At 41.7% G+C, this 27,460-nt stretch overlaps 1 long non-coding RNA gene across 1 annotated transcript in view; it reads left to right on the forward strand.

Annotated features, from left to right (window-relative positions):
- LOC147572619 (uncharacterized) overlaps nt 1–27,460 on the forward strand; it is a 170,749-nt gene that overhangs the window by 59,704 nt on the left and 83,585 nt on the right. Inside the window, exon 2 of the long non-coding RNA XR_015245765.1 lies at nt 10,037–10,139. This is a non-coding gene — a long non-coding RNA (uncharacterized LOC147572619). The remainder of the gene's footprint in view (nt 1–10,036; nt 10,140–27,460) is intronic.

Here is a 27,460-nt window from a genome sequence, read left to right on the forward strand (position 1 = left end):
GAAAAGTTGAAAACTGTAAGAGCAAAATCAAATAAGACAAAAGCTGCTTAAAGTCTTATTGTCGATGTTCCAAACATCACTTTTTTGCCCTCAGTCCAAAAGTGAATGTTCCATTCTGAAGTTTTTATAATGCACATATTTTCTGCTTCTCTCTAGCTCTCGCTTAAACACACACACACACACACACACACACACACACACACACCGAAAACACTAATGGATTCCACATAGGAGAAATGGTTTAATTGTTTTTTAATAATAGGATAAAATTAAGAAGATACAAAAGCAGCTTATGTTTTATATATAAGATCCCAAGAGAAATTAAATGGATCCATAATGAGCTGATCACAGGAATTGCCTTCCACACATTAGAGGCTAAGCATCGATAGCTCTCTAGAGTTTTTGAACATAATTAACTAATCCGAATAGAATAGTTGAACTATAATTTTAGGTAATGGTATCTAAACTGAATGAAATATAAATTACATTTCTCTTTAGTCATATTAATGTTGATTAAGAAAATATAGATTTGCTAAACAGTTGTGTAACCTGTGAGGGCTCCCATTACAAAAAGAGTGACATCATTTTGCAGAATTATTAATTGCTTCCCTTGATGCATGTAAGTCTTGGCTAACAAGTCATTAACCACTTTGCAAAAACAAGGACAGGGAAAAACAGCAAGCCTGAAATCTACACATTTAGTGCCATTGCTAAGAAAATAATTCAGCAATGGAGCTAAAGCATGCCTGAAACTATAAGGCAGTAAAAAATACATTTTCAGCAACAAAATTGACTTCACACCACATCTTCAGAAATATAGCATTCAACAAATCCTTTTTCAACTTTCCTATTCTGTTCTACGTTTTAAGGGGTCTTTCTCTCCTCTTGTTTGAGGGTAGTTATATGATACTGTCGTGAAAACCTCCTACTTGGGTCCCTACCTGGGACCTAAGATCCATTTTTCTTCTTATGAGAAACCAATGAACAAGTGGTGGTGACTATAGCATATTGTTATTCGAAAAGGAGTAAAAGGAAGGAGACCACATACCATCTGATAATCTGTTGTTCAACGTTCTCTTCATTTGGAGACAATCCTTATTTTCTTTTTATACTTTTTTGGAAAAATAAGATAAAATTTGCCCATCAGTGTCCTAACGTGACGTGAAGTACAGTGGAACATCTGAAACCTGGACTATCACAAAGGGCCATACTTTTTTTCAGTGAAGATAATAATACACTCGTACTCTGTACGATGGTCACCCTGGCTTTACTGCACAAAGCTGTCGTTGCTTCTGTTGTCTGAACCCACTATTCGAAGAGCATCCTGCTGTGGATTCTAAGACTCGTCAAATAGTTGACATGATCCTCCTCTCAACGGAGGGCAGAAGCTGTGTGGGTTTTAGTGGTCGGGGTACTACCTGTACTGCACGTGGTAGGAACCGAAAGGAGCATAAAGACTTTGGGCCACTCTTTACCTCTTAGTCTCCTCAGATTTTTCTCCCAGTGTTAATTAAAGGACTCAAAGTACTCTCCTGTCCCAGTTTGGGGAGGCATCTTAAATGTGATAGTTATTGGGGCGCCTGGGTGGCGCAGTCGGTTAAGCGTCCGACTTCAGCCAGGTCACGATCTCGTGGTCCGTGGGTTCGAGCCCCGCGTCAGGCTCTGGGCTGATGGCTCAGAGCCTGGAGCCTGTTTCCGATTCTGTGTCTCCCTCTCTCTCTGCCCCTCCCCCGTTCATGCTCTGTCTCTCTCTGTCCCAAAAATAAATAAACGTTGAAAAAAAAAATTAAAAAAAAAATGTGATAGTTATTAAGGCAAGTATACACTGAATTCTTATCTGGTAAATAGGAAGAAGAATGTAGTATACCACAACGGAATAAAATGATCCGAAACCGATTGTATGTGCGATTGTATTTTGCCTTGAATGCACAATGATTTTGTCCCCATTTCTGTAAATGGCATAATAACACAAAAGTTCTTGGGATAGGTGTTCAAAGGGAGAAATTATCTAAACCAGAATTATGGGCATATCCTCTCTACGAGGCTGTACGTCTTATGTATGGTGGTGATAGAAAAACAATGAAAGCATTGGATGCATCTTACTCTGTAAGAGGCAACTGTTTACATTTTTTATCATTATTATTTTACATTTTCTAGCTTTCAGCCTTCCATATTTCAAAAAAGGAAATTTTTTTTTTCTGAGTAGCAGCTAATGGATGTCTTAGAGTACTTATTGGGAGAGAGAAAAAAGAGAAAAGAAATATTCACCTTGAAAGTTGCAATATTCACTTGAAATTTGCTTCATTACTATGCATAGTACTCTTCATATATTCCTTTTCTTAGATAGGAATGGTTACATAAGACTGGATATATACTATGAGGTGAAAGCCAAATAAGAAACATTTCTCTATGAGAAAAGTAAAATTACTTTTTGGTTTTTTTATTTTTTTTATTTTTTTTTTTCAACGTTTTTTATTTATTTTTGGGACAGAGAGAAACAGAGCATGAACGGGGGAGGGGCAGAGAGAGAGGGAGACACAGCATCGGAAACAGGCTCCAGGCTCTGAGCCATCAGCCCAGAGCCTGACGCGGGGCTCGAACTCCCGGACCGCGAGATCGTGACCTGGCTGAAGTTGGACGCTTAACCGACTGCGCCACCCAGGCGCCCCCTTTTTGGTTTTTTTATAAGGCATAAATAGATGTGTATATCTAATGTATAGGCTTACGAAATAAGCTAGTGATGGAAACAGTTGGAATAGCAAAATCTGAAAATATGTATATGTAATTCATATAAACATGTAAAATATTCCAGTATTTATCATGTTCATACCTTGTTTTCTTCTTGAGCATTAAATGACTTGATCTCAGTTTAGAGGAACAGTTTCTTGTCCTGACTCCCAGAATCCTTATATCTTAGAAAAAAATTACAAACCATATGAAACAAGATAACCTGATTTGAGAAATCAACTGTCTTATTATCCAGACTGAAAGCCTGTTGTAGATTCATCACGAAAGGCTGAGAGGCATTTTTGCATTCTTGTCCGTCTTGCAGGGTCAGCCAAGCATTTGTATTTGTAGGACCTAGGCCCATGTTTCTCCAAGTGTGGTCCGGGAACCACCTGTTTCCACTTCTTGCAAATTTCTGGGATCCACTCAAAACTGACTAAGACATACTTGCTAAAAGATACTTCAAGTGATTCTAATGCACAGTATGTTTTGAGAATGATTTATCTCTTTCCTTTTGCACATCATTTCAGCTTCAGCCATATAGCTTTTGTTGGGGAAGTCAGGCTCAACAGGAGATGGACTGAAGTTGCCCAGAAGAGAGTTGATGAGGGGAGAGAGGCTGATACTTGGAAAGAAGAGAGTGGCCAGAGAAGAGATTCACCAAACCAGGTTAAGTTGATAGGGAATAGATTCTGTGGACAAAGATTTGCATAGCTCCTCAGGAGGTAGTGGGCTGCTGATGGCAATGACTCCTGGATGCTGGAAGATTGACCCCTATGGCCAGGCTGGTGCTCTGTGAAGACAAATGCTGGGAGGACGCCTTTCTAGCTTGCTCTGAGAAGCAGTATCATCAGGGACTTGATGGTGCCATCAATTATAGCAGAAAGAAAGACAATAAATATGGAAACCACCATCGATGAAAGATCAGGTAAACCTTCAATCTCCTGACATTGCATAAGGATTCGGTGAATGGTGGGGGATTGAGAACAAACATTAAAACTCAGTTACACTCTTGAGTTTAAAATGTTCCAAAGACACTCCCAAGAAGACCAACTAACAACCTCCATAGACAAGACACCATTGTGAAAATCCCAGAACCCAGGGGTGTGGCTGAAGCACTCACTCAGATGACAGACACCAAGAAGGACTGATTTAGAAAGGTAGGAGGAACAGTTTCTCTTTAACTACATTGCCCCTCCCCCAGGCTGGCACAGCACTGCACCAAGAGCCCCCCCTCCCCCAAGGCCTGCAATTTCTTCAGTGGGAAAACAGAGCTCAATGTGGACACCCAGCTTCCCAGGCATTGCAGGACACTGCCCAGGAGGCCCACTCAGGTCTCACTTCATGGGGATGACTGGGGGAATCTTCAGGGTTTGACCACTAAGGATAAGATAGAGATGAAGAAAGTGGGGCTTAGCGCAACCAGGGTTCAGATCTCAGTGGACCACATTCCTGCTGGCAGCAGTGCCTGTGCATATATCTCAGCCAGTAGGACCCCATTCTGGCCAGATGGGCAGATCAAGGCAGTGGACCCATTTGGCCAGCGAGCTTGGTTGGCAGTTCTACCTGATTTGAGTGCCTAGCCAATGAGCCCTACCACCACAGAGTCTATTCTATGGTTGCACTTGGGCAGGGAAACCAGTTCACAAATCCACCCAACTGCTGAGCACAGCTTCCAGTCCTTTCCAACCAGGGACCCTGGTCAAGGAATCCAGGTAGCCGAAGAACCCATCATACATTCCCACTTGGGCAAGGAGCCAAGCCAACAATCTTGCCTAACTGTTGAGAATAACGTTTGGCTCTGTATAATCAGAGAGCATCAACATTGACCCTGGGAAGCCTTGAAGCTCAGCCTACAGGTCTACCCAATTGCTGAACACAGCCTGTGGCCTTGCCCAGGTAGGGAGCCCAGCCAGTGACCTCACCCAATTATGAAGCATCGCCTGCTGCCCCATCTGACCAGGGAACCTGGACAGTGACCCTCCCAAGTATGGAGCACAGCCTCCAGTGTCATCCAACTGTGAAATATAGCTAGAGGCCCTGCCTAATCACAGTACCTGGCCAGCAACCTTAACCAACAGAACAGCACAGCCAGTAGCCAGTAGCCAGTAGTCTACCTGTGTGCAAGGCCCAACCTGTGGCTGTGACAAACTTTGGGACACGGCCTATGAGCCCTACCCGATCACAGAACACAGACTGTACCCTGTCCATGAGGAAGGCCTGCTCACATCCCACTTGAACTAGAAGTCCAGCAAGCAGCACCATCCAATTGAGGCCCCACCAGTTTAGGAGCAACTGTGGAGCCCAGCCTGCAGCCCTGCCCAATTGCAGAATTCAACCAGTGGTACCACCCTGCCAGGGAACACAGCTTGATGCTCCACCTGACCACAGGTGATTGCAGAGCCCAGTCAGAGGCCTCACTTGAGTGTGGAGCACAACCAGAAGTCACTCTCAACCAGGGAGCTCATCTTGTAGTCTTGCTTCAACAAAGAGACCAGCCAGCAGGCTCACTTAACTATGGAGCTCAGCCAGAGGGGCATGCTCCCTCCCCTCCCCAAGTGCAGAGCATAGGCAGTGGCCTCACCCAAATAGAGACCCTGATAGCAAGCCCTGTCTGCCCATGGGCTCTAACAGTTAACCCACCCAGTACCCGAAGCTGAACTGACTAATGAAGGGCTTTCCTGACAATGTGGGCCTATAAAGTCTGGAAGAGGAGACAACTTATATGAATGTGCAGATACCAATGCAAGGATATAAGGATCACAAAGAATTAGGTAGACATGACACCACCAAAGTAAACTACTAAACCTCCAAGTACTGATGCTAAAAAAAAAAAAAAAATGGAGATCTATGAACTGTCTGACGAAGTATTCAGAATAATCCTTGTAAAGAAGTTCAACAAACTATAAGGACACACAGAGAAACCATTTAACAGAATTTAAAAAACAATGCATGAACAAAACCAGAAGTTCAACAAAGGAATAGAAACCATTAACCAAAACCAAACAGAGATTTTTCCAGAAGATAGCAAAGTGGGAGGATCCTGAGCCCACCTCCTCCCACAGACACACTGATGCTACGACTACATATAATGCAATCCACTCTAAAGATGACCTGAAGACTTACAGAATGGCTTTTTCCAAAGAAAAAGTCATATCAAGAAGGGTAGGAGGGACAGAGATGCAACCAGGAACAAAAACCCCCACATGGCAACTCGCAAGAGGGAGAGATATTACAGTCACGGAGGGCCTTCCCGGGGAGTGAGGAAATCAAAGCATACCCAGCCCTGGGGACCTGCACCAGGAAGATGAGCTCCTATAAGGTCTGGCCTTGAAAATCAGTAGGGCTCACCTCTGGGAGAGCTGGAGGTCTATAGGAAACCAAGACTCCACTCTGAAAGGGCCAATGCACTATTATCACTCAATCCGAGACCTAGCAATTTGGATCAGCAATTTGAAAATCACCTGGGCTATATGTGAAAGAGCAAAATTGTCTAATTTTAGAGCATGTGCCAGAGGGGCAGGGATCTATAGGAGTGTTCTCCAAGATTGGAAGCATTGGTGGGTGCCATTTTTCTTGCCCTCCTTCAGCCAAACTGGCTGGATAGTTCTCACACTCTTCTATGTACCTTGCTAGCGCTGCTTGCCCTGCCCTGGTGGAGCTCTGTAGAATCACCTCATCCAACACACCTGCCCTCCCCAAAACAGCTCCTGCCCCACCATGCCCAGCGGGCAGCCTTGACCTGGACTGGCATCCCACAAAGTGACTCCTGTCCCAGGGCGTTGGGAAGGTTTCCCTGCCTGCCAGCACACCTGCAGCAGTTGCAACCAGGCCTCTCATCCAGCTGCATCAGGTGTAGACACCTACTAGTGTGTCCACAGCTGCTATGGCCAGGCATCTTAGCCAGCTGAGCCAGGGGGCCAACCCCTGCCCACTAGTGAGCCCACAACAAACAGTATCAACAATGGTCATTGCAGCTAGCCACAATGAACATGCTACTAAACAACCAATGGGTCAATGAAGAAATCAAAGAGGGAATTAAAAATACTGTGAGGCAAATGAAAATCGAAAACAATGGTCCAAAATCTTTGGGATGAAGCAAAAGTGGTTCAACAGGGAAGTTTACAGCCTCAAATAAACAATGTAACCTTACAGTCTCAAATCTTACACCTAAAGGAACTGAAAGAAGAACCAACAAAACCCCAAGTTAGTAGAAGGAAGGAAATAACAAGGATCAGAGCAGAAATAAATGAAATAAAGACTAAAAGATAAAAAGAAACAATAGAAAAGATCAACGAAACTAAGAACTGGTTCTTCGAATTTCAGTAATATTTCAATATCTTTGGAAAAAGCATCATGTTATCTCTTAGGGATTTACCTCTCTCTCTCTCTCTCTCTCTCTCTCTCTCTCTCTCTCTCTCTCTCTTTTAAGTAGGCTTCACACCTAGCGCATAGCCCAACATGGGACTGGAACTCAGGATCCTGAGATCAAGACCTGAGCTGAGATCAAGAGTTGGACGCTTAACCAACTGAGACACCCCAGTGGCCCTACCTATCTCTTAGGCTATTGATTCAAGAACCTATATTTCTAAAACTAAATAGTATAAGCATACAATGAGGTAACTAAAATACTCTTTAGATTTCATTTTCCTCAGTTCTTATATAATAGGATGGAAACTGAGTTATTTTGATTATACTAATAAAATCATTAAACACTTTCCCTCTATTATCTGGACAGTTGGAAATTATTCTGAAAGGCTTTATCTTGAACTCTAAATAACTATAAATTCTCTGGTTTGTGTCTGAAATATGGCCCAAATGTTCTGACCAAGGTTTATGCCTGATTTTTTTTTCTCTTTTATGAGAAAGGCAATCTGAATCATGGCATTCTAGGCTATTCTAAGCTTCCCACACACACACCTTTTTTTTGTGTGAGTATTATGGAAAGCTTCAATTAATTTCTTGCGTATGAATGGAAGCCTTTGATTTGAAAAAACAAATGTTTCTAGATGGTTAGGATGTCATCCTAGAAAGAGTAGCACATGATGAGTAAGAGAGCCAGGCTGTTTGTCCCAGCACCGACACCCATTAACTTTGTGGCTTTGAAGTAAGTCACATCATGTCTCTGTGACTTAGTTTTTCCATCTACACAACAGAGACCATACCTTTTTTATGCTAATATGCAGGATTATGGTAAGTGTAATGATTATTGTTAAGTTAAGCTTCTCTCCAAGGGTCAAGGACTTCCTGAGATAAAGACAACATGGATATCAGCAGTGGAGAGAGGAAAAATTAATGAATGGACCTAGGATCCACAGGGACTCCAACAAGCACCAAGAGATGAAGAGTCAGGACACGCTGAAGGCATGGATTCAAATCATACAGAACTTGCAAGAGAAAGAGAATGCAAAGTCAACAGCAGCAGGAGCTAGGACCCCAGACAATGGGAGTTGGGGCCTCTGGAGCCTCAAATATTCTTTCCTTGGGTTTAGCCGAGGACATCGTCAGTGGCAAGTATCAACTCCAAATGGGAGTTTTCAAGGATCGAATGACAAGAAGGAACTGAGAAGTTGGAGGTGAAGAATAAGAAGTAAAGGCAAAAGGAAGAAAGATACTGCTGGTTGTTCCCATTTCGTCTTCTGTTAGGGCTCCAGGATGAGAGAAGGAGGGGAAAAACAGAGGAAGTGAGACATACGTGGCTTCTCTGAGGGAACAGAAGTAGGGAGACCCTTCCAGGGAAAGATATATTTAGTTTTAAGCAGCGGAGTAGCAAGAGGATATGTAGTGGAGAACTGACTATATATTCAATCTGAATGAGCACAAGAAGCATATTTGCTATAATCCTAATTCTGGAAATGGGAACAAATACATTTTCAATCATCAGAGAAGCTAGTTCTAATTTGAACATCAATTTAAGAGAGACAGGACTAGAATCCAGAGATCTTGGTGTAAGACTTCATCATCGGTCAACCTAGACTGACTAGCGTAATGGTCTCTATTTTTTAGTTCCTATTGCTAGTCACCTCTTGTTATTTATGATAGGCATTACTGTCAGAGTGATCTTTAAAACACACACACACACACATACACACACACACACACACACACACACACACACACGCAAACACACATCTGATCATTGCTTAAAAGTATTTATTACCTGTAGAATAAAGTCCAGATACTTCAGTGTGACATTGGTAGTTTGGGTCATACTCCATCCAGCCTTCCTTTCCAAACCCCTTGATCACAGAAAGTTCAGTCTATTACCAATCTTCTCACCCCACAAAGCTACTGGAAACTGCGAGAGCAGATCTACTCTGGGTGTCTTTTGCAGACCCAGCACCATCCAGCTCCAGACTTCTGGTCTCTATGCTGCCTGTTTAGTCCACATAAGATCACTTTCTATCATCTCTAGAACAGTTTTACTCGGATTGTAGCTGATGTTAAGTGTGCAGCTGTGAAGAGTCTGAAACGTGACCCTACTTACAAGCTAACAAGTTCACCTGCCATAGTTTTACATCTCTATCTCTATCTCAGTCAGCCTGTCTCCTCCACGTCCATGGTTATCATCTCTGTCTCTACCCATAAACATGACATCTCAGGGTCAGGGAACAGACCTTTCTTATAGAACAGCTTGCATTGGGTCCCCAAGCCCTAATTCTTCGTGGGGTGGCACAGTGAACGCTCTCAGTACCTGCTCCTGTGGGATTTTGCATACGGGGGACGAACCTCCAAATTATGAAACTTGGAGTTTATATCAGAGTTGTTGGCACATCTGCCCATCTCCACCACACCCCTCCCCCGCCCCAGGAGGGGGCTTGGAGGGACATGGGGGACAAGGAAAGGAGAGAAAGTAAGAGAGAGAGAGAGGCAGAGAGAGAAGGTAAAGGAGAGGGGATTTTGTTTTGGAATGTAAACAAATCCTCTCTGGGGACAGGAGGGAAAGGTGTCTCCACCACTCTGCAGTGTAAACACATGGGTCCCAGGAGATAAATCTCTCTGTCTCTCCAGATGTTTCTAATTTTAGTTGCTCTTCATTCATCCTTTAACATAGGTACCAACACTCTTTTCTCAGAAAGCCCTGACTGGAGAAACAGGAAAATATTTATGGAGACTTGTCTCCCAGCAGCTGCCCTGCCTTGTACGATTTCATCTCATTACTTTTTTGTATCTTGTCTTATTTCTGTTGGTGAAAGATGAGGCAAGTCTATAAAACTCAGCACGATTTTAATGGAGGCTTGGGGATGATGGGAGGGAAGCACGACGCCGAGAGTAATTTATAATTGGTTCTGAATGTGGTCACTTTCAGAATCCAGACCCTGAAACAGGCCCATCCTCCAGGAATGCCTTTCAGATGATTTGCTGCCTACATCACAGGAACCAGGTGCCTGGGACCATCCCACCTTCTGCAGGTAAGACCGCTATTGTGCTTGTCTCTCACCAATAACACAGAGACGGTCAAACAGTGCAGTGGGCATAACAGAGCATGTCTCAATTTCAGCTTCATATATGATAAAGCCCATGCTGCAGGTCAGTGAGGGAGAGACATGTGATTTAATAAATGGCTTTGGAACAGTTTTTCATATGGAAGGAAATTAAAATATATGCCACTTCACACCATAGGCAAAATTTAATTTCAGGTAGGTTAATTAGGTGTGAAAGGTAAACATATTCTTTTTTTGGTAACTATTAACAAATCTGTCTCAATACCAGACTGTTTTCTGTCACATAGTATGTGCTTATTATACGCTGTTTGAAAATATGTTTTGAGATTCAGGAAGATGTCTCTATGTCTCTAGAGCTCTTTGACTATATATATATATATATGTGTGTGTATATATATACATATATATGTGTGTGTATATATATATATATATATATAGTTTGATATTTCTCTATTGCCTTCATTTTTAAATTGGTGATATTTTCAATATGATCCATAAGAATTGAAGATGAACAAATATCATAGATATGAAAAAACTTGGAAAAGAAGGTAAATACAAAAAAATTCAGGGGCGCCTGGGTGCCTCAGTCAGTTGAGTATTCAATTCTTGATTTTGGCTCAGGTCGTGATCTCACAGTTCGTGAGATCAAGCCCCAGGTCAAGCCCCGGCACAGAGCCTGCTTGGGATTCTCTCTACCCCTCTCTCCTTGCTCCTCCCCACACTCTCTCTCTCAAAATAAATAAATGAAGCTTAAAAAAAATCATGGGTATAGTAGAATTGTAAAACTGTATTTTTTCTAAATTTTTTTCTTTAATAAGTAATTTTAGGATGTTTAATAAAATCTTTATGTAAGGCATTCTACATTGCTTTTCAGCTCTCCTAACTCTATATTAGTACTAAATACCACGAGTTAAGGTTTTCACTTATAAGTACTTACTGAGTGGATTGAATTCATGAATTTAAAGACATTTTTCATGACAATGAAATTTAATTTAAATTTAAATTTAATTCATCAGATTTAAATTTCTATTCATCAGACAATTATATTGCTGTATCTCTTGGTTCCCTGGTAGAAAATGAAGGTGATGGTAACAAGACTAATAAGACTTATAAGACATCACCATATTCAGGGGCGCCTGGGGAGCTCAGTTGGTTGAGCCTCTGACTCTTGATTTCAGCTCAGGTCATGATTCCAGGGTTGTGGGATCGAACCCTGCACCAGGTTCCATGCTGAGCATCAAACCAGCTTGGGATTCTCTGCCCCTCTCCCCCAGTCATGTTCTCTCTCTCTCTCTCTCTCTCTCTCTCTCAAGAGAAAAAAAAAGACACAACCATATTTAAAATGATGTTAGAATGTGCAGTGGGGATTTGTCATTGTTTAGTCTATCCAAATTCCTTCTCAAGTTTGGGGGTTCCCCCCTTCAGCGGGAGTGGGTTGGTGAAGAGGGACTGTGGGCTAAGACCTTCTCCCTCTAAAGGAGCTGTAAGTGCTCCCCACTGGCTTGTTGGGTCTGCCTCACAATTAGACTCCAGACAGATTACCCAAGGTCTGCCCCTCAGAAACCCTCACATCCGATGTCTCAGGAGCCAGTGACATGAGGGGGGAGGGTCGGCAGCTCTCTCTGTGGACACAGTAGAGGCAGTAGTAACTACAAGTTTGGGCTCCTGACTGTGGAAGTGCGTCTGGTGGTGAAAATGGCTGCAGCAAAAAGAAGTGATTGATGAACTGGTGCTGGTAGGACACTCCCTCTCCTGAGGAGAGCCTCCTCACGACTCCGTCCCCACCTCCACCCCATCACAGTCTTATCCTGGGGCCTCCAAAGATAATCACACCCCAACAGTGTCAAATAATAAGTATACTTTCCACATTCTGTGTTATTCCCTTCTGAGCAATGCCATGTATAGAGCATTATATTTCCAGTTTCTTTTTACAGTCTCTTGTCTGCCCATAGTAAATATCATATTTCTTTAATTTTTAGAGCCTTTGCTCCCAAATTGCCTCTGAGAAAGTGCTTGAACTTGAGTACACACACACATACACACACACACACACACACACACACACACACACACACACACAAATCTCCCAAACAATAATACAACGACATAGGGCAGTTTCTATCCTTTCAGAAAAGAAGAAATATTTATCTCCACAAGCCAACTAAATCTTCAGAGACATAACTCTACTAGAAACATCTGTACTCAGGATGGATGCTTGAATAGAGGTGGGCTTTTTCCATGAAAATGAAGGAGAGATTTGCCTCAAAGTTTAATTCGATTCTTCATCGGTCAGGAGACAGAAGTACTTGCAGTTTCAAATGGCATTTTTTCCAGTTTCTAGCCACAAGATTAAAAGGAAAAAAAAAAGCAGGCTAAGCACCGCTTATAAAAAAGGAAGTAGAAAAGTAAAATTAATAGGACTTAAGGGGCAAGAAAGAACATGGTGTTAATATAATGGATATATGCTTCTTTGGGCCAGGCAGGCAGCCCAACACCCAACCAGTTTGATTTTTAAGTGATCTCATTACGTGGGTCTCAGTGGGAAACAGATCCATCCATACCTTTCACTACGGAAATTGAAAAAAGCCAGAAAAAATTCCCTGACCGTATCTCTGGCAGCCAGAACATGCACACCTGATTTCAGCTCCACCATTAGGTTACTCCTGCCTCGGAACCTGACCCTTGAGAAAAAGCTGTGGAGCCATGAGCTTTGAGCCAAGCATGGTCAAGGTTGCAGCCTGCTGTTGGCTTCCAGACCCCCTTACCTCCTGTTTACATTTCAAACTTACTCCTCTACTTTGTGAACACCTGTACGATTTTATTAATCTCACCTATGCACTACCGAGCCAGAGTTCCTTTCTACTGCTTGCAACCAAGAATGTAGACCAGAGAAAACGATAATAACTTTTTTGAGCCCTGAAATTGAAAACTGTATGACATGGTCATTGTTGGGATAAGAGGGGATAATAAAATGGCACCTCTGTGTTCCTTGCCCGAGTTCTTGACCAACAAACGTTTATTTGTTTATCTTGTTCATCTCCCCCAAGCTTCATGTTAGCACCATAGATCAACGAACACAGTTTTGTTTTGTTTTGTTTTGTTGTCTATTTTGTTCATGGCTGTATCCCCAGCATGTTAGATAGGACGCGATCTAGAACAGGCTTTCAATCGTTACAGGTTGAATTTATTTATACAGCTTTATTACAGACATAAGATTATATCAGAGAATTGGGCAGATGTATACTCTTAGGTGCAGACCTTTCACCACTGGCAGATAGAAGGGCAAGACATAGGTTCTCCACAGGCAGACCAGCTGCCAGGAAGAACAAGGAGGAGCAGTGCCAACTATGCCAACTTATCACTCCTAAATCTGCTTGCTGCTAGTTGGGGAAGGGTGGCCAGGGGGTGGACAGAAGCCACGAGTGTTATAAAAGGGAAGCTCCTACCACAAGAAAAAAAAAACACCAGGGCTGGGAAGCACTGCTCTCTGATAATTAGCGGTGATGTCCAGATTTACTGCTGTCCAGGCGGTGTTGAATGGGGTTACAAGGATGGGTCTATTTACATTTAGAATTTGATTTAAGTTTGGACCCTAAGTAGGGAGGAACTTTTCCCACTAACATGGCTTTAAAAGCTCCCTTTCCCCGAAACTATGAGCAATAAAAGAAAAAACAGATTAAAACTTCATCAAAATGAAAACTTTTATGCATCAAAAGACATTATCAAGAAAGTGAAAAAAGCAACCTACAGAATGGAAGAAAGTATTTGCAGGTAATATATCTGATAAGGAAGGGCATAGTATTCAGAATGTGTAAAGAACTCTTTCTATTCAACAATAAAAAGACAAAAACTCAATTAAAAAGGGAGCAAAGGACTTGGATAGACACCTCTCCAAAGATATGCGAATGGCCAATGAGCACATGAAGAGATGCTCAACATCATTGATCAGTCATCAGTCACCACAATGAAAGGCTTCACAACTTGTGGGATGCTATAATAAAAATTTAAAAGTGGAAACTAACAAGTGTTGACAGGATGTGGAGAAATTGGAACCCTGGCACATTGCTGGTAGAAACGTAAAATGTGGAAAACGGTTTGGTGGTTTCTCAAAAAGTTAAGCATAGAATTACCATATGGCCCAGCAACTCTACTCCTAGGTATATACCCAAAAGAAATGAAAACACCCAAGAATTGTAGCACCCAAGCAGCTACATGTCTACACATGTTCCTAGCAGCTCTTCATAATAGCTAAACGGTAGAAAAGCCCAAATGACCATCAATGGCTAAAGGATAAACAAAGTATAATATAGAAATGAAATATTATTCAGCCATAAAAGAAATGAAGTGCTGATACATGCAAAAATGTGGCATGTATCAAAAACATTATACTAAGTGAAAGAAACCCACATAAAATGCCAGGTATTGTACACTTCCATTTATATAAAATATCCAGAATAGGTAAACCCACAGAGAAATAATGAAGATTGGTGGTTGCCAGGGGCTGGGAGCAGGGGGAATAGAAAGGGATACCTTAATGGGTATGAGCTTTTCTTTTGGTGTGAGGAAAATATTTTGGATCTAGATAGAGGTGGTGGCTATACAACATTGTGAATGTACTAACTGCCACTGAATTGTTCACTTTGGAATGGCTCATTTTATGTTACATGACTCTCACCTCAGTAAAAATGACAACAAAAAAATCCTACCTTTGGCAGAATACACAAAAATCTTTTAATCTGCTGGGAGTAGTTAGTCACCAAGGAAGATAGAACAAGGAACAGAGTGTCCAGGTTAGAGAGACAGCACTACCAAAGCCAAATATTCAATGGATATTTATTGAGCACCTTCCATGCTCCAGGTTCTATTTTATGTACTTGGGATACATTATTGAAAAAAAGCAAACAAAGTCCCTCCTTTCATGGAATATCTTATAATCGGGGGAGATGCATAATAAATGAGATAATTTATGTAGGATAGTCAAAGAAGAGAAGTGCTATGAAAAATAAAAAAACCTATATATAGTAGAGCACATGAGATCAAGAGTACTAAGTGAGGTTTTCAATTTCAAATAGGTGATCAGGGTAAGTCCCATTGAGCAGGTGACATTTGAGCAGATTCGAAAGAGGTGAGGGAGTTAGTTATATGGATATCTGGGGAAAGAGTGTTTCAAACAGAAAGAAAATGCTTGGAATCTTCTAAGAACAGCAAGGATCCTGGAATGCAGTGAGACTAGGAGATTGAACAGTGGGAAGGTCAAAGCCTATAGTGTTCTGGAGATGGCTATACGATTTGGACTTTTACTACATATTGCACGAGAAGTGTTTTGAGCATAGGAATGAATAACCTGACTTTATGTTTTATGAAGATGACTCTGGCTGCTGAACTGAGAACAGACTAAAGGGAGGCAATGATGGAAACAGGGAGACATGTTAGGTATCACTTGCAGTTGCCCCAGTGAGAGGTGAGAGTGGGTAGGACCAGGATGTTAGCAATGCAGTGGGGATAAGCAGTCAGATTCTGGATATATGTTGACATGGTGTTGACAGGATTGGCTTGCTGAATTGGCTATTCTTGTGAGAGAAAGAAACAGCCAAGGACCACTTGAAGTTTGACCTAAAGACTGGAAAGATATGGAGTGACCTTGAATTAATGTGGGAAGACCATGGATGGAGTCGTTTGGGGAAGGAAGATCAGGGGTAGAGTTTTGGACATGTTCGGTGTAAGGCATCCTTTAAATAGCAACAGGAGTTGTCATATAGGCTGTTGGGTATCTCAGGATGGAGCTTGGAAGAGAAATCCAAGCTTGGATGTATAAATTGGGAGTTGTTGGAATGTAAGTGGTATTTAAAGTCAGAAGGTCACAAGACTGGATGAGATCACCAAAGAGCCTGAGTGTAGACAAAGAAGTGAGGAGGACTAGGTCATGGCTTTGAGAGAGCTCCCACGTTAAGAGGCCTGAGAGATAAAGAGGCACAAGCACAGTAGATGAGGAGGAGCAACCAGTGAGATGGGAGGAGCAACCAGTGAGATGGGAGGAAAGGCAGGAAAGTGTGGTGTCCTGGAAATTCCAAAGGAAATCACAGATGTGTAGTCACAGATGATATAGTGATCCAGTCTGTCAAACACTGCTATCTATTCAGTCAGGCATGGACTGAGAATTGACCATTGGATTTGTCAATGTGATGGTAATTTGGGACTTTTACAAGAGAAGTTTCAGTGTAGCAATGGGGGAAAACCCTGCTCAGGTGGGCTTAGGAGATAATAGCAGAAGAGGGATTGCAGACAATGAGGGCAGATGATTTTCTGGATAAATTTTTCTACAAAGCAGGGCATCGGTTGGCAAAGGAAGTGGTTTCAAGAGAAATTACCTGAAGATGGGAAAAATAAGAGCATTCTATAAGACACATTGAGGAAAAGCAAAAATAAACCAGGAAAGATTGCTGTCTTAAAGACTATAGTGGTTCATTAAGTAAAGATTAAGATCAGAATTAATCAATTAATGATTCAGAATTAATATCCAAAATAGAAAGAACTTGTGCAACTCAACATCAAAAAATAATAATAATCTGATTTAAAAATGGGTAGAAGGGCTGAATACACATTTTTTCCTAAGAAGATAAACAAATGGCCAACAGACACATGAAAAGATGCTCAACATCACTCATTATCAGGAAAATGCAAATCAAAACCACAGTGAAATATCCTACCTTACACCTGTCAGAATGGCTAAATTCAAAAAAGACAAGAAATAACAAGTATTGGTGAAGATGTGGAGAAAAGGAAACCCTCATGCACTGATGGTGGGAATGTAAACTGGCACAGCCACTGTGGAAAACACTAGGTTCCTCAAAAAATTAAAAATAGAAATACCATATGATTTGATAATTCCACCACTAGGTATTTATCCAAAGGAAACAAAAACACTCATTCAAAAAGATATAGGCACCCCTATGCTTATGGCAACATTATTTACAATAGCCAAGATATGGAAGCAGCCCAAGAGTCCATTGATAGATGAATGGATAAAGATGTAGTATACATATATACAATGGAATATTGCTCAATCTTAAAAAGGCTGATATCTTGCCATTTGTGACAACATGAACACACCTAGAGGGTATTACACTAAGTGAAATAATTCAGACAGAGAAAGACAAATGCCATATAGTTTCGCTTCTAGGTGGACTCTAAAAAAACAAAACAAATGAACAAACAAACAAAAACCTGAAATAGACCCATAAATACAGAGAAGAAACTGACAGCTGCCAGGGGCAGGGGGTGGGAGACGGGCAAAACAGATGAAGGGGATTGAAAGATACAGACCTCCGATTGTGGAATGAATAAATCAAAAGGATAAAAGGTACAACACAGAGAATATGGTTAGCAATACTGTAGCCGTGTTGTAGAGTGAGAGACGGTAGGAACACACCTGGTGAGCAGGGCGTAATGTATAGGCTTGTCGAATCACCATGGCATAGACTTGAAACTAATGTAACATTGTGTGTCAACTATACTTCAATTTTAAAATAAATGGCTGAGGATTAATAAGGAGGGCTTGAAGAAAGAACTGATCTTCGTACTGATTAGATCACATGGGACATGAACAAGTTGGAGATACTATGGAGAGACTCACGGAGCCCATTCTACTGTCCTAACCACATAAACATGGAGACCCGGGAAATTCTCATCAGAATCTGCTGCCTAATAAGTTGTGTATTCTCATTTCAGTTGGTAGAGATGCATTTCTGGCAACATCACTTACTATCTCTACGTTTTGGCTTCTTCAGCTATAAAATAGAGATAATAATAGGGCACACCTCATAGGCACACTGTATGTTCCTTTCTCATCTTTATAAAATCCTAAAATAAGAAATTTCTCTAATTTCTGTATGATGTATGTAGGACCAACACTCAAAGTAACTGCTGATTCATCACCTACTGATCAGTGCGGCCACCAGCTGTGCTGCTGGAGCAGGATTCTGGGGTTCCCTGTGGTGTGAGGCATTACCCCTTTAGTGGATGAACTGTGCAGAGGTCAGTGTATAGATGGAATCAGGGTGGGGGAACTTGTGGGGATCAACAGACATTTATAAACACGATGGGTATTTCACTGTTATAACAGTCTGGTGACTATAGTGTCCCCAGCTGAATATTACCCCAGTGGATTCTATCTGAGTCAGGGAAAAAAAATTCTGACTTCCGGAGTGGGAAAAATCAGGTAAATAGCACCCCTTACAGAAATGTGTGGTAAGAGAGCTTATTTCTGTCTGGCTAGCCTAACTTTTCAGAGGCAGGGAAAGTTAGCAGAAGTAAAAACTTCAGGAGAATACAAAATTGCCTCCACATGGGGAGGGGGGAGCGGTGCGCGCGAGTGCGCTGGTACGCACATCTGGGGGCTGTGGTTCCTTGCCAGCCCTTTCTGCCTACTCTCTTTCTTGCTCCTGTCTAGAACATTCTAAGGATTGCTTCTGGTAATGCTGAGATCACGCTGTGTAAAAGTTTGTGCATTTACCTGTGCGTTTTTTCTATTCCAGCTTCCATCGGGTAAACATATGCATGAGGTCATCTGTCTTTCTCCTTTTTTTTTTTTTTTTTTTCTCTTGGCTTTTGGGCCTCAATGCACTAGTCATTCTTTAGAATTGGGTGATAATAAGAGCTGGGGTTGCATTGTGATGAGATTTTTAGTCTAGATCAAGTTGTTCTGCTTCTGCCTTTGCCTGATTTGGAACAGTATCTTGTACACTGTGTTGTTTAATTCTTTGAATTTTTGTTTTTTATGGGGGAATCCATGGGCCTAGAGTGATTGACTGACTAGACATAATTAAGGCACTTCTAGTTTCTCTAATTAACACCACTAAAATTTCATTCTAACTGCTAACAAATAGCACAACCTTTAAAATATAAGAAGGTTGATAAAAGGAAGACTTGGTCCTTTTAAAAAAAGTGACAGAACTGTCAGGGGACATATTTAAAAAACGAGGAGTAAATCAAGGTGAAGAAAAAAATCACAGATACTTTAAGGAACACAGTAGATATTTGTATAAGCTAATGCAATCAGTGGAGATTATAGATGGATATAAAAGGCTAAAATAATCGTATATAGGGAACATCTGAATATAAAGAAGGTAATAAAGTTAATAAAAGGAAGACAAATAGTCAACAACAACACAATGAACAACAAAGTGCACAACAGGTGTCCTAAAATTTTCAAGAAGAAGGGAAGATGAATGGTTAAATTAAGAGATAAGAAACACTGGTCAATAAGGCATTTGCAAAGAAACGATGGAGAACACACTCGTTATTAACTAAACTATTAGTGCACACAATGTGGATGATTGAAAGTTACAAATATGTATTATAATCACTTTGTCCTTTTCCACTTTAAAGGTTTAGAAGTCGATATTTATAATACTAAATGCTTTCAGAGCTTGGCAATCTCCTAATCTAGAGTGTCTACAAAAACACATAATACCAGAGGGGCATCTGGATGGCTCAGTCAGTTGAGTCTCCAACTGCGGCTCAGGTCATGATCTCACAGTTGGTGGGTTCAAGCCCCTCACTGGGCTCTGTGCTGACAGCTCAGAGCCTGGAGCCTGCTTCTAATTCTGTGTCTCCCTCTCTCTCTGCCCCTCCCCTGCTCGCGCTCTGTCTCCTGTTTAAAAAAATGGTTCTTAAACGTGTAATACCAGTTATCTCAGATGATGTTCCCTGGAGACCAGACATGGAGATACTGAGAATGTGCGTGCAGGGAGTTTAGTGGGGGTGCTCTTGGGATTGACACCATTGAAGGAGTGAGGGAAGCAGATGTGGGCAAAGGAAGAAGTGGAACTGTGGTATAGTTTCCACAGAGGCCTCCACTGGAGCTGAAGAAGTGTGGAATCTGCGTGGCCCTGTAGAGTTGTCCAGATTCAGGGCAGGAGCAAAGCGAGGAGTCTGACTTTCTCTCCATATCTGCCAGTCACTGCATGCGGCTTGTCCTCGAGAATGGTGCATACACTTGGATGAGGCAGTGTTTCTGGCCCGGGGAGGGTCTCAGCTGCCATTGGTCAACACCAGCTCCCCCGCAGCTCATAGAATGGGTACCCTGAGCTTGAAGGGGAGATCTGGGTGGCACAGCACAGTACTCACGGTGTCAGTTTTTATGAAATTCTCTTGGGGAGGAGAATACTTCTTGATATTATCCTTCTCTCCTAAAGAATAGTATCTGTTAACGTTAGGCAGCCAGGCAGATTATATTGAAGGAGATCTTGTTATGACTGTCTGAATAATGTATAAAGGAAGAAAATAAGATTAAAAAAATCGAATTACTGCTGTCCTAGGGCATATTCTCCTAATAGATACATTTCTGGACATTCAGTAATCTGTGTTTATTCTCTTATAACCATTTACTACAACATCTGACCCAGTGACCTGAAAGATTGAATACAGTGATTAAATATGCCTAATTTTCACCAGGCAATGGCTGAAGCTTTATCATTGCCATGCTAATGTTATGCTATGCTAATGTTGGTTTTACTTGTGACTTTCAGCTTTATCAATTAAAACAGAGGTGATGTATGGCCCCTATGAATGTCATTATTCCATAGCTGTGAAAATAAGAAAGTCATATTCTGGAACATTTGGAATATATTTACCTGTTCGTGATGAAAATTGGGCTGAAGAGAAATAAATTATTAGAGCTGAGAAGAAATTAAAACAGCTGCTTAACTCAAATCTTCCATATCTCACACTGGTTTTCTTCCCTTAGTAAAGCAGGAGAAAATCCACCAGAGGATTTTGGTCCCATATAACTAGACTTCTGTTGAATATTAACGCTGGGATCCGTCTCTCTCTTTCTGGAGATTTTCTTCCCTTGCCTTTCAAGACATTAGTTTCTTCCTGATTATTACAGCATACCACTCCATTCTGGCGGCTCTTCTCAGCTCTGTGAGGTCCTCTTTCTTTCTCCACTATTTACATGTAGATGTTTTCCCAGTTTCCTTGTCACTTTTCTTCTTCATTCACCAAATACTGGCCCACATTGATGTGATCTATTGTACGGCTTCAAATCTACTGCAATTATGGCGATATTTAAATACCTTTCTCCAAAGTTCCAGACCAGTAAATCCAATGACCTGCTAGACAACTTCATTGCATGTTCCACAGACATCTTGACTCAATGCATATAAAATACCATACCAACTAATAACAATCCTCCGGTATTCTCTACCTTGGTCAATATCTTCATCACTCATTGCCCTAGTAAGAAAATAAAATTATTTTTGACCCCATCACTCCTTCCCCAAAGCTGGTACCCAATCCATCTTCAACTACTGTTAATTCTGGCTTATTATCTCTTGAAACAATCTTTTTATCTGCACTGCTATTGTGTTAGCCTTTTTTAAATTTTTCCCTTGTATTTCTGCACCAACTATTTCTTTTTTCCATTGCAACTTTGCCTCCTTTCAATCATTTTTTATAACGATGAAAAAGATCTAACTCTCCTAACAATTGTTGTGAGAGTTTCTTCTGAGAAAGAAATACTCTTTATGAGAATATGCTTTGCCATGGGGTCAGCTGAATCACCCCAAGACAGAGATGTCTGCAGGATTCAGACAACAAAACAGAGGGCACACTGGTCAAATAGAGGGAAAGTCATTCCTAGTTCCTGGAATATTCCAAAAAGAAGTGTGGAAATCACAGTGGTCCAATAATGAAAAGCAGAGATGCATGCTCAAGGCAACCTGGTAAAGCTCCAGGGCAGTGGAAATCTAAGGGTGTTTTGACAATAAGGCCTCTTTTTCCCATCAGTTTTGCATCACTGACATGTAAACCTTTCTGTGTCTTCCCTAAGAAATCTTCAGGGCAGTGTTCAAAACCAAACCAAACCCTCAAAACTAAAAAACAATAGCAACAAAAATCCCAAAGACTGTGTAAATGAAGTGAAACTGTTGTTTTATTGTGTGTTTGAAACTGAGGGAGAGAACTGGATGTCCGATTAGGATTGATGTTGAAAGAGAAGAGAGGCCTGAGGGACAGGGGAGGCCAAACAGGAACTCCCTGGGAAACAGCAGAGGTCTATGAGAGAACTGGAGATTTGGGGCGACCCAAAGGCATTTCCATTGTGTCACTAGTCAGGGTCAATGCTGCTGACATCTGGGTTAAACACAGGTCACTGTGGTCAGAGCCATTATGCTTTCTTTTTTTTTTTTTAATGTTTATTTTATTTTTGAGAGAGAGGGAGAGTGTGCACGCACAGAAGTGGGGAAGGGGCAGAGAGAGAGAGGGAGATGCAGAATCTCAAGCAGGCTCCAGGCTCTGAGCCGTCAGCACAGAGCTCAATGCAGGGCTTGAACCCATGAACCGCGAGATCATGACCTGAGCTGAGGTCGGATGCTTAACCAACTGAGCCACCCAGACACCTCCCGTTATGCTTTCTAAAACACAAATACATCTTTTCCAAAATTCTATGACTCTGTAGCTTCCAGATAGAACCTAAATTTCTTACTAGGGAACACATGATCTTCAACCTGCACCATCATCTCCTGTCATTTCCTCCTCAGCTTCTAAACTCTAGTTAGGTACAACTGGTGAACATGTTCTCTGGGCATTGATGTTCACCTTCTCTTCTATGTATAGCTAAGCTCATATTTTGATAAATTTAAACATATTTCCCTGTCCTTCCCCTCTCCTTTTACCCTTCCTCCTTGTTTCATTCATTCGGCATGTGAATCATCTGCTTCTGCCTATTTGTCAAGGTGGGAGTTAGAGAAAGGGTATTTTCATTTCTTTGAATGCATACGTACCAAAATATTTGAATAGACATGTAGCAAAACAGATAATGGTGACATCAGATGGAGAAAATAACATCCATTGGAAATGTTTTGTAGGAAACCTCGTATTTAGAAGAAACTTAGTAGGTATACTCATATAATTAGAGATGGTAGCTAAGAAGTCAAAAGCTAGTTATGTATATGTAAAAAGACAATTACAGTGGCTCTCTCCCTCCCAGGCTGTACAAAGAATAGGTCATATGAGTACCCAGCCCCAAGGGGGCCATCTGTAAGAGCTCTCACTGGAACCAAAAAAGCTTCCACCTTGTTTTTGGACTCCTCAGCCTCCACAACTGTTAAGTAATAAATGCCTGTTGCTAAAGCAAAAAATAAAAAACAAAAAACGATAACTACAACGCAACATGGAAAATGTGATGGAAAGAGCCTGCAGAAAGTCCTAAAGGATGAGGTAAAAAGGGCACCTGATCCAGTTTCATGGACCAGCAAACTCCATTGTTTCGGAATCTTAGGTGCCCAGATCTACAGGACAACTGGAAGCTATTTTCGGTATTTCAGCATAAAAAGCCAGGAGAAATGACTCATTTACTATGGTGAAGTTGCGCATGCTAATTAAGAGGTCAACTTTCTTTGCTTTAGCCTGGAATTATAATTACCACACTGTGGATATATTAGTTATCCCAAGCTCATTAGAGGCTTTGATGGGCAGTTATATCTTTGATGAGTAAAAAACTCAGCAAATAAACTGATTTACTTAATAAATGAAGTTTGGTAGATAAAGATCTTTCAAAACAAGGGTCTCATTGTAACTATAAGGAAAGAGGTCCTTATAAAATTTTATGTCAACTATATTTCAGTTAAAGAAGAAAGAAGAGAGCTCCTTGTTGGTAGACAAACTGGAAAAAAAAAATGCACTTACACCACCATTTTTGTACCTTGGAAGCCAGAAAAATGGCATTTGTTGATGTAACAGTAGTTTGTACATATCAGCTGGACTTCGCCTCTCCCAGAGTGGGTTTGGTTCTTCTTTTACATTTGGATCCCTCCTGAGCAGTGACACAAAGCTGCCCAAGCAAATCCTCCACTGACCTAAATGTCCACTGTCTCACTTCAAACCCACACTCTAACCCTGTTTCCATCCCTCTGAGCAGCGGTGTGGAGCTGGGGGTGGGGCCCTGTCCTATTACCAGGCATTTTGCAGTTGATTAACTTGACCGTGTGTTCACCCTGTAGGAAACTACAAAAAGAAGAGACTTAACTGCTTGGTTTAACATGCTTGAGAGTCACCTCTCTTGAGATAGACAAGAGTCAACGGTCCCCGGGTGGGTGACTGTATCTTCAGCACCTGAGCCAGGAGTTATGGCTGCGCTAACACTGACACTCACTCGTGTGCACCACAGGACACTTTTCTACCCCTGCCCCCATCCTCCACAGGTATCAAAATGGAGATTTCAGTGATGAATATAGGAATGGGGAGAAGAAGGATTTGAGGAATCACTAAGTGTTTTTAGGGTAGCGTTGAAGAGTCTGTTTCTACTTACTCCCTATGTTACTGGAGTAATTCATCTTTCCTAGGCTTCACTTTCTTCTATGAAGCGGGGATTCTAATATCTATGTTGCTCGGTTATTTTAAATCAATGTAGGTAGAGTCCCTTATAGATAGTTGGACTTTTTTTTTTTTTAATTTTTTTTTCAACGTTTTTTATTTATTTTTGGGACAGAGAGAGACAGAGCATGAACGAGGGAGGGGCAGAGAGAGAGGGAGACACAGAGTCGGAAACAGGCTCCAGGCTCCGAGCCATCAGCCCAGAGCCTGACGCGGGGCTCGAACTCATGGACCGCGAGATCGTGACCTGGCTGAAGTCGGACGCTTAACCGACTGCGCCACCCAGGCGCCCCGTTGTTGGACTTTTTCTTAATGTTCTATCATGTGCGTCTACCCTCACCAAGCTCATTTGCCATGTTATCCCCCGTTATTAAATCCGACCCTCCCCTCTCTTGGCTGCATTCTATCCCTAGTTCTTTTCCTCCTGCACAAATTCTGTCCATTTCTCTAAAGACCGTGCCTACTTCTTAGACTTCTATTTTAACTGCTGTGATAAGGTAGAATTTCAAACTGATACTTCTCTTTTCCCAGTTCTCTGATTTAGCAAAACCTATCTGTTTCATTACCCTCCTGTTGAGTTCTATTTGCCTCTCTATAGATCACAGGTGCAACTTCCATTTGTGACAATGGGAGTGTTCTTCCTGGGGAAATCAATTCAAAGGAACCCTGGCTGGGGAAGAAAAGAGTCTCAGGGAAAAATAACAACAGCAGAGACATTTGCTTTTTAAGGATTTTCTAGGTCTTTTGATGTTTCCTTGGGAGCTATTTTGGGTGGAGGTGCCCTCAGAGGGGACCAAAGTGGGAAATGACGGGGATCTTGTGTTTTTAAGACATTTAGAACTAGTTTGCTATGATTTTCATCTAATAATACATTTCCAGGCATGCAGTAAAATGTTTTAAAGTGGTTTCGCATCTTATTTGATTCTCCCAGCAGCCCTTTCCAAGAGCTGTGAAATTCTGGGGCTGAGAGGTAGCTTGAGGTCATTTAGGTAAATGTGTTCCTCTTACAGCAAAGGAAGCCCATTCTAGAGACATTAAGTAATGAAAATCTAGGACAAGAACCACTGCTGACAGCTCTAGGGCCGTGTCCTTTATTGGAAAACCTGCTTGTATCTTCCTCAAGCTGATCATCAAAGTCTCACATCCCTCCATCCCTCCCACTTCCCATTATGGAAGAGCACACTCTGGGTTCTAGGTTGGTTCTAGATTTTTTGCTGGAAGTGGAACCAAAGGCTTTACATTTCTTCTACTAAAAAAAGGTTTTGATTAACTATTCTTGCTCCAGGACGTGTTCAGTGCTTTGCATTTTTTAATTTTTTTTTAAAGTTTATTTATTTTTGAGACAGAGAGAGACGGAGCATGAACGGGGGAGGGGCAGAGAGAGAGGGAGACACAGAATCGGAAGCAGGCTCCAGGCTCTGAGCCATCAGCCCAGAGCCCAACGCGGGGCTTGAACTCACGGACCGTGAGATCATGACTTGAGCTGAAGTTGGATGCTTAACCAACTGAGCCACCCAGGCGCCCCAGTGCTTTGCATTTTAACTGTGTGCCAGTGATACCTTACCTAACCCAGCTATAATTTGGTTCCCTCATTTGACTCCTGGAGAGAGAAAGTCATTTACTGTTAGGGAAATAGAAGGAAGGTAGGTTTGGTAATCTGCCACTCATTCTAATTCCCAAAGGAGTTTCTAATCAAGATACTTACTTGATTAGGAAAATACCCAAAATGGGAACTAAGGAGCCACTTTATAAATATCTGGAAGAGTTCCCAGTAACCTACATCCTGGATGCCGGTAAAATCTCAGATGAAAATGTGACATGGTCCAGGGAGCGTACGTGAGGCCTTTTATTCCTTGGCTTTTCAATGAATTAGCTGGACTAGCCACCCTGTCTTGTCATGGAGGAGGTGAAAGAGAAAAAAATGGCTGGTGATCTGACTCCGGAGACAGACTTTGTCCAGGTCACTTTACCACAAGAAGTCTCATGGGGGTCCCATGGTAACTTTAAAGAAGTGTAATCTTATCTACTGTAAACAAAGCCCTGTGCCTCTGGTTCTGAACTCAGACCAGCAACTCCTCCAGCACAGGAGAGGGGTTGGTTAGACCAGGGTGGGGTTAGGAGGGGAGCAGTGGGGCAAAGTAGCTCCCCACCCACCATCAAGTCTGACCTCAGCAGTTGTGAGACTTGAAAGCGTTAATGCAAGCCAACTCCTTAAGACATAAGAAAGGCCCACCACGGTTTAGTTACTATCATTTCTGGGCGCTCCTTATCCTCTAGGGGAATGTGAGAACACCACGATTACTCCCAGCGCGCAGGAAATGCAAACATGTGAACTACACTAGGGAAGTGAGTCCACAGATAAGATGAAATCTTTATACTTACTATTACGGAGGATTCTAGTTTTGATGAGCAGTGATAAATGAAGCTGCAAGGATCTTTTCATTTTTACAGATTGATGTAACGAGAAGTCATCTACCATTTTCTACAGTTTTAGCAGGTTTTTGTCCAGTTAGAGACTACATGTTTACCCCAGAAATCCTTTTAAAGGGCTTATCTCCTGTTCTTCTTGATGCTTTTGCACTAAAATATTTATTTTGTATGTCTCTGAATCATTCTAAGTTGATAGAAAACTCTCCCTCCTATTAATACCCCTGAAGAGTCTCTTCTAATAATGCCTTCTCCTATTAATATCCTCTCTAAGCTATTAATATCCCCTTGCTTTAGGGTATACAAGTGCTCTATTAAGTTCTGGACATTTATTAAAAATTCAGGGGTTCATGACTCCAAATGTGTTCTAGATCTTGCCATAAAACTTCATAAAAAGGAATCTAAAAGCACATACACAGAGCCAGGCAGCTGGAGTTCACTCCAAGCTCTACTATTTACTTGCTCTGGGTCCCAGGGCAAGTTAC

The sequence above is a fragment of the Puma concolor genome, chromosome E4, assembly GCF_028749965.1.
Source record: "Puma concolor isolate L17-30 chromosome E4, mPumCon1.1.hap2, whole genome shotgun sequence".
Taxonomy (NCBI): domain Eukaryota; kingdom Metazoa; phylum Chordata; class Mammalia; order Carnivora; family Felidae; genus Puma; species Puma concolor.